Source organism: Geospiza fortis, unplaced genomic scaffold (assembly GCF_000277835.1).
Source record: "Geospiza fortis unplaced genomic scaffold, GeoFor_1.0 scaffold279, whole genome shotgun sequence".
In the NCBI taxonomy this organism is placed as follows: domain Eukaryota; kingdom Metazoa; phylum Chordata; class Aves; order Passeriformes; family Thraupidae; genus Geospiza; species Geospiza fortis.
Window position 1 is genome coordinate 873,438 of NW_005054352.1, and position 6,473 is coordinate 879,910.

The window sequence follows — 6,473 nt, forward strand, 5'->3', positions numbered from 1 at the left end:
GTTTGTAAGCTATGCAAACAAACAAACAAATAATGAAATTAATCTTTCACATGAGTTTGAGACCACTCTTTTGGCACCAATTCACTTTTAGACAAAGAGAATGCATTTTAATCAATTTCAGAACACAAAAATTTCTTTCAGTCACTCCTTAGTTTATTAATTTTAGTATCATTAGCCTTCCATGTAAATACTTCTTACCAAAACTAAAGAGAAAAACAGACTCAGAAACAGCCACCAGATTCTTGGGATCTCTAAAACACATAGTTTACAGGCTGCAATCAAATTAGATTAGCAGCACATTTAGGTTATTTTCATTTTTAGATTTGCTAAAGAAAAGAAAAAGTAATCTTTTGATGATCTCAAGTGAATGAAGTCTGATATAAATACTTACCCACTGCACATTTTTAGGTGCTCATTGAGCAATCAAAAAACCCAAAAAATTAAATGCTACAAGCCTGTATGAAATTACAAGGTCATAATTATTATTATCATAGGGGCATTATAGGTCATTTATTCTATCTCTTATTGATCACAGATCTTCATAGCAGCTTAAAAACAGTAATTTCCCAGTAGATTACATATATTGTCCTTTATTCTTTTCAAGAACAAAATTGGTATCAGCACATTTCTTTGCATTGAAGCCTGTGTTCTTACACAGACCAGCTTGATGCACTCAGTACAGCACAATGAACTCACTCTCAGATGTCTGCAGAAGGTTTCCATGGAAGATCCCTAAAACTATCATGATACAAGAATTGGGAGCCTCCATACCCTGTCCAGTATTCAGTTGCACTGTAACAGGAGATGCAACAGCTCCATTGCCTTCCATGAAACTTAAGAAAAAGCAAGGGTACAGTTTAATACAGCTGAGCCTTTAATTAGCACAATGCAAAGTTTCAAAAAACAAATATCTTGTAGGTGCAAAGACTCTTTAATTTCAGATGTCAACATCCCTTGTGCCTCTGATGTCCCTGTGACAAAAAAAAAAAAAAGGAACAATGTTACCCTAACAAAAAATGAAAAATGTAGAGGAGGTGTATATTTGCACCTTACGTGACTTAATCCACCACAGAAAGTTAGGTGAGCACTGAGATACCACACTTTAAAATGGCAGCAAGAAGAAGACAATGTCCCTTCTGCTGGTGTATGCAGCAGAGCCCAGAGCACCCGGGACAAAGCCTCCCGCACTGTGTTCCATCCTATCACTGCCTCTCCAGCCACTCCAGTGCAGCTCTCAGGGGCAGGTCTCTGGATAGATCAAGCACATGAGAACTAGAGAACTTAGACACATTTAATTTCCAGTCCGTTTGCAAAATATTAGCCATTCCCCATGATTCTGACATGTATCATGTTTCATGTCACTGAAGTAGAGGGAAATGCCTGCCTTTCACTCTGTATTTGGAAGTATTAGGTGTGTTGGATTCACAAAGATTGGCACAGAAATGCCAACATTGGGCTCAGCTCTGTAGGACACATTAATAGGAGAGAAGTGGGTGCAGATTTATCCTTCAACATTATCAAAACCATACAAAATTCTCTGCAGTTTGTTTTTATCCTATTTTTAAACTCTCATGAATAATAAATACATAGTGAAAAAAACTACCTGGAAGTCTGCCACAGGTAGTATATCAGGATTCCAACACAGGATGAGTGTAATAATGGCAAAAGCAACTTTGTGATTTAGGAAGTGAAAGTCACTTCCCAGGGATGCCTAGGTACTTATTTTCCAGTGGTAGCAGAGGAATTTGAAAGTCCTTTGGAATTTGAAAAAATGAGGTTCAAGGGCCAAGACATTGGTGACTGAGGTGGCCCATCTCCTGTTTTTCACCATGGAAATCAAGCTGTAGATCCATTACTTACTCAAATGTGACCTGAATATTGTGGTGTTGTGTGTTTTTTAAATGGTATTGTTAATTTGGTTATAAAAGACAGTTATTTACTGTTAGGAAAATGGTTTAACCCTCTGTATCCCTGTTAAAGTCCCTCAGAATGGTTTCTCCCTAAGTTGTTCACCACGTTTTTCCCGCCACTGAGTTGTCCCTCAAGGTGATTAATCCCCTGCTCCTCCCCTTATATGCCTCTGTCAATCCTCATGGTGCTGCCCGCTACCCCTGTCTGTAATCCTGACCACCCCCCTTTCTTTTGAGAAAATTCTGTGTCAATTACCCTTAGTTCACTCCATGGTTCGCCTCTGAGGCTTCTTCCCTCCCCTGTACAATCCTCATTGGTTCTGTCCTGTCTAGTACTCCTCCCCTTACCTATGCTCATTGTTTGCTTTATGTTTCCACTCCTTACACCCACTCCCCTTATAAGAACCTCCCCAGAGCCTTGTTCCCTGGCACTTGGCCCTGGATCTGTCTTGGAATAAAGCTTTCTTGGCACTCATACAAGCGTCCACTTTCTTGTTCCTTTGCCTTGGGACCGCGCAGCCAGCACCTGCCTGTGTCACCCATGCCGCAGCAACACTTCTACCTGGGCAGTCTCAGCGAGAGAGCCTGGAGCGGCCGCTCTTGTGGCTCCCTCTGGTCATGTGAGGAGCAGCTGGCCGGCATCTCTTCGCTCCTCTGACCGCAGTGCAAGCCGCAGAATATTTCACCACAGTGTGTCAAAAAGGGCCATTGAACTGAACCAAATAGGCCTTTTGCTGGAAATTTTTAAAATCATTACACAACACAGTTGTTTATCAGTCTTTGATATAAGAGAAAAAAAATTTACTTCAGTAAATACTAATTCAAAAATACATTTTCACTCATTTGAGCACATTTAAATACAAAACCCTTGTTAAAAACAAATTTACTGCATCACATTCCCATCACAACTGGGAAAGAATTTAAAATAATAAAAATGTGAAATAGCGAGGATAAATAAAGCTTTGCATCCTTTCTGAGAAAAAGAATAGTTACTGATAGCATTAGAAACAGTATTAAAATAACTTCACTCTAGGCATACGGGAATAACTTACATTGCTTTTTACTTCACATCTAAGAAACACACTGCTTTAACTTTTTAGAATTTGGGTGACAAATTGATCTTGGCAACAGGCAACAGAAAAGGCAACAGAACAAAGACAAGAAAATGTCCCTCCTCTTCTGCCTCCCACCCAGACGGGGCATAGGAGGAGGAGAAAAGGTGTAACACCACCAGGTGGGGGACTACTGATCAAGAAATGCTGCCATGTAGAAATTTCCAGACCATTTTATTGCTGGTTTTTAGAAATCTGCTCCTCACTAATCTACCTAAGCAAGGGAAGGGCTATGATAGTGTTAGTGAAAAGAGGGGGGAGGATTAGAGACAAGCTAAACTGCAAGGTCCTTGCAGGATCTAAAACTGATGCTGAGGGGTGGCATGGTGCAGGGGACAAATCATGAGTTAAGGGACAGAGGCAGCCACAGATCCTCTTCACTGGACCACCTAAGAGCCAGGAGACAGGAAGGAGAGTGTGATGGGCAGCACAGTCGGATCATAGCTGAGCCTGGTACAGGAGAAATGCGCACATGAGAAGATATAGCAAGGAGCCTTTGTAAGAGCAGGGCACTGAGTTGCAAAGCCCAGAGTAAAGCAGGGTGACTGCTTGAGAAAAGAAAAAATTAGAACATGAGTGTACTATCTGGCTGTCAGAACCAAAAAAAAGGACACATTTTCCCCTCGATTCAGATACAAAATCAAATAAAATTACCAGTGTATCTTTGAATAAGTACATATTTTCTCAGTAAACTCTGCACACCACAAGCAACCAAATATTTGTTTTCTGTCTATTTTTATATATTTGCAAAGTGACACAACACAGAAACATAAGCCTTCAATACCTGCAAAATCGTTTTCATCTGTGCTGCAAAGAAGTTGCCTCTTAGTTGGCAAATTTCGGGTAAATAGACAGAAAAGGCCCACAGATATTTTATGGTGTGCGTGCACACCAAGAGAGAGAAAAGATTCAGGCATGAAAATTCCGCCTGATATTTGATCATGCTGGTTTTACTTAGCACTTCAGAGTCCACTTTTAGTCGTAACAATGGGTCCCCCTAGTGGGTAAAACCATAATTGAGGAATTTTGTCCCTCATTTCTCTGAATGAGGGACAGCTAAGTATCACATTTGATTAACAAGTGGAAGTTGCTGCTTTTAGGAAAGTGAACATGAAAAAACAAGGTTAACTTTTGTGCAACTTTTTAAAAACATAATGCACAGCCAGAACAATATATATTCCTACTGCACTGTCTCATTAAACAATTAAGTAACATCTTGAACATCTATGTTTTAAAACAATAGTAATATAAATAAATCTTTCTGTGAAGATTGCCCTGGGTAGGGCACAAACAATTTTTCAAACAAAAAAACTGTGTGGGAAAGAAAAATGAATCCTGATAATGCTTTTCCAAGTCATGAAATTCAGTGTTTTACAGAGAAATGAATTGGATGCTGTTAGCACTGCAATTGCTTCCATAAATGTGGCAGCCATTATAAACTAGCATAATTAATTAACTCACACAGCTCTAGACATCAGCACCTATTTTATTAACTGAAGAGATCTTCATTAAGACAGTGGGACTATGATTTGCTCTTTTAGGAGTACTGGGGAAGTTACTTCCAGTGGGGGCTGAATAACTGAACCATTGCCTTTTTTAATGTCCTTTTAAGGGTGGCCCACTGTGACCTACATTTAACTAGAATTTTGTACTGATTTCATTTAATTGGGTCGTTTGGATGTGATTTTTTTTTATTTACAGATATAGCTATCAAATATACCATACAGACATTTTACTACTTTCCTTTTCAAGTACAGCACACTACTCTTGTTTTAACCTCTATGCGTAGCTTTGCTTTTCACTAACCAGGAGAGCACAAATTGGCTGGATTTTGGACTTTTTTAACCCCATTACAACTATGTTAAAATAGATCTTTTTATTTCAAGAGTTTTCAAAACTCCTTTTTCAATGGCAACTGTTCCTGAATATAATTCTTTCTTTTCCTATATTTTCACTTATAGTTGGGACATTCACTGTGCTGCAATGTCTCTGATTCCAGCAGAGGAATGGGAAGAGTGCCTACCAACACCTGGGAAAGAAGGAAGAGGCTACAGAACTTGATGTGAATTTTTGCAAGCTTTTGCTAACACAAATTGTCGAAATCCTTTCCACGCCAATAAAGTAGGCTTTAAATCAGTCAAACTTCAAGGTCACTTAAGAAAAAGATCCAAAATCATAACTAACAAAACCCCCCCGAAATCCGAACAAAGAAACCCCAAACCAAACAACAAAATTTAAAAAAAAAATTTAAAAGCTCAAAAAAATCAAACAAAATAAGACTTCTCAGAAGTTCATTTAATTAAATTATAATTAAAATTAAAGCATTCATAATTATCGTTTGCAATTAAAAAAATTATCCAGATGCTATAACATCATTTCCGCTAAATATTTTAAATTATCTTATTTAAAAGCAGCCCCTTCCTGCTAAGCCCATTCTTTATCCTTTAAGAGGAATATTTTAAAGGAATTATTCCTTTAAATTTATTTCTTCCGTGAAATTCATTTAAGTACTCTTTTATAAGTGGTTTTCAAAATAGTAAAGGCTAAAAGGTGGAAAATACAACCTCCACAACCAATACGCTTATATGTCATTTCAAAAAGACCTACATATGGAAATTTCACACTTATGTATTCTGAGAGCTATCACTTCTGGCTGCTGGTAATTGCCAATGCGTTCTGTTTGCTTAGCAACAGTTTTTCAGTAGATGTGCCATTTGTGCAATCATAAGACACTTGCACATTCTCTAGAAGTGTATGATGCTTCTACTGATTTTGTGTTAATATGTGTAACATCTTAGTAAGGGTGCCTGAATAGATTTGTCCAGACATTTCCCTTGCTGTACCTTATGGAAGCACCAAAAACACAGTCCCACTTTTTTCCTCTGCAGAATAGTTTTTCTTTCTTTACTTAAAAATAGGAACATTCTAAGCATCCCTACAGACTTACATCTGTGGTAACTACCGAAAGTGATTTATACAAAAGTTTTCCTAGCACGATTTGGTAACTTCTATAACCTATTGACTTAATTGTAAGGTCGAAGAAAACACAGCTCTTGCTTCAATCAGGTTCCTCGTGCATTAAGGCAAGTTGCAGTCACAACCATTTACTGCTTAATAGAGGACCCAGTCCAACCAAAACAAATAAAGGGCTGCTTATATAAGTGTGTCTTGGTTTATTATCCCAGCCCACTTATGCGGTTTTTGATCTGTTTTGTGCCCGTGGCGGCTGCTGTGCCCATCCCACCACCTCCCCCGCGGTTTATCACGCTGTTTGTGGAGGGGTTTTTTGTCTGGTTGGGGTTTTGTTTGTTTGTTTGTTTGTTTGGGGGTTTTTGTTTGCTTGGTTTTGTTTTTGTTTTTGTTTTTGTTTGTTTTGTTTTTTTTTCCTTTGGCGCTGTGACTGACCTTGCCGGCTTGGCTTCTTTCGCTGCTCTGCTGTGGGAAGCCCCGA

General features: G+C 38.6%; 1 long non-coding RNA gene across 1 annotated transcript in view; it reads right to left on the reverse strand.

Annotated features, from left to right (window-relative positions):
- Window positions 1-491: 491 nt before the first annotated feature.
- LOC115948148 overlaps window positions 492-6,473 on the reverse strand; it is a 6,225-nt gene continuing 243 nt past the window's right edge. Inside the window, exon 2 of the long non-coding RNA XR_004081996.1 lies at window positions 492-971. This is a non-coding gene — a long non-coding RNA (uncharacterized LOC115948148). The remainder of the gene's footprint in view (window positions 972-6,473) is intronic.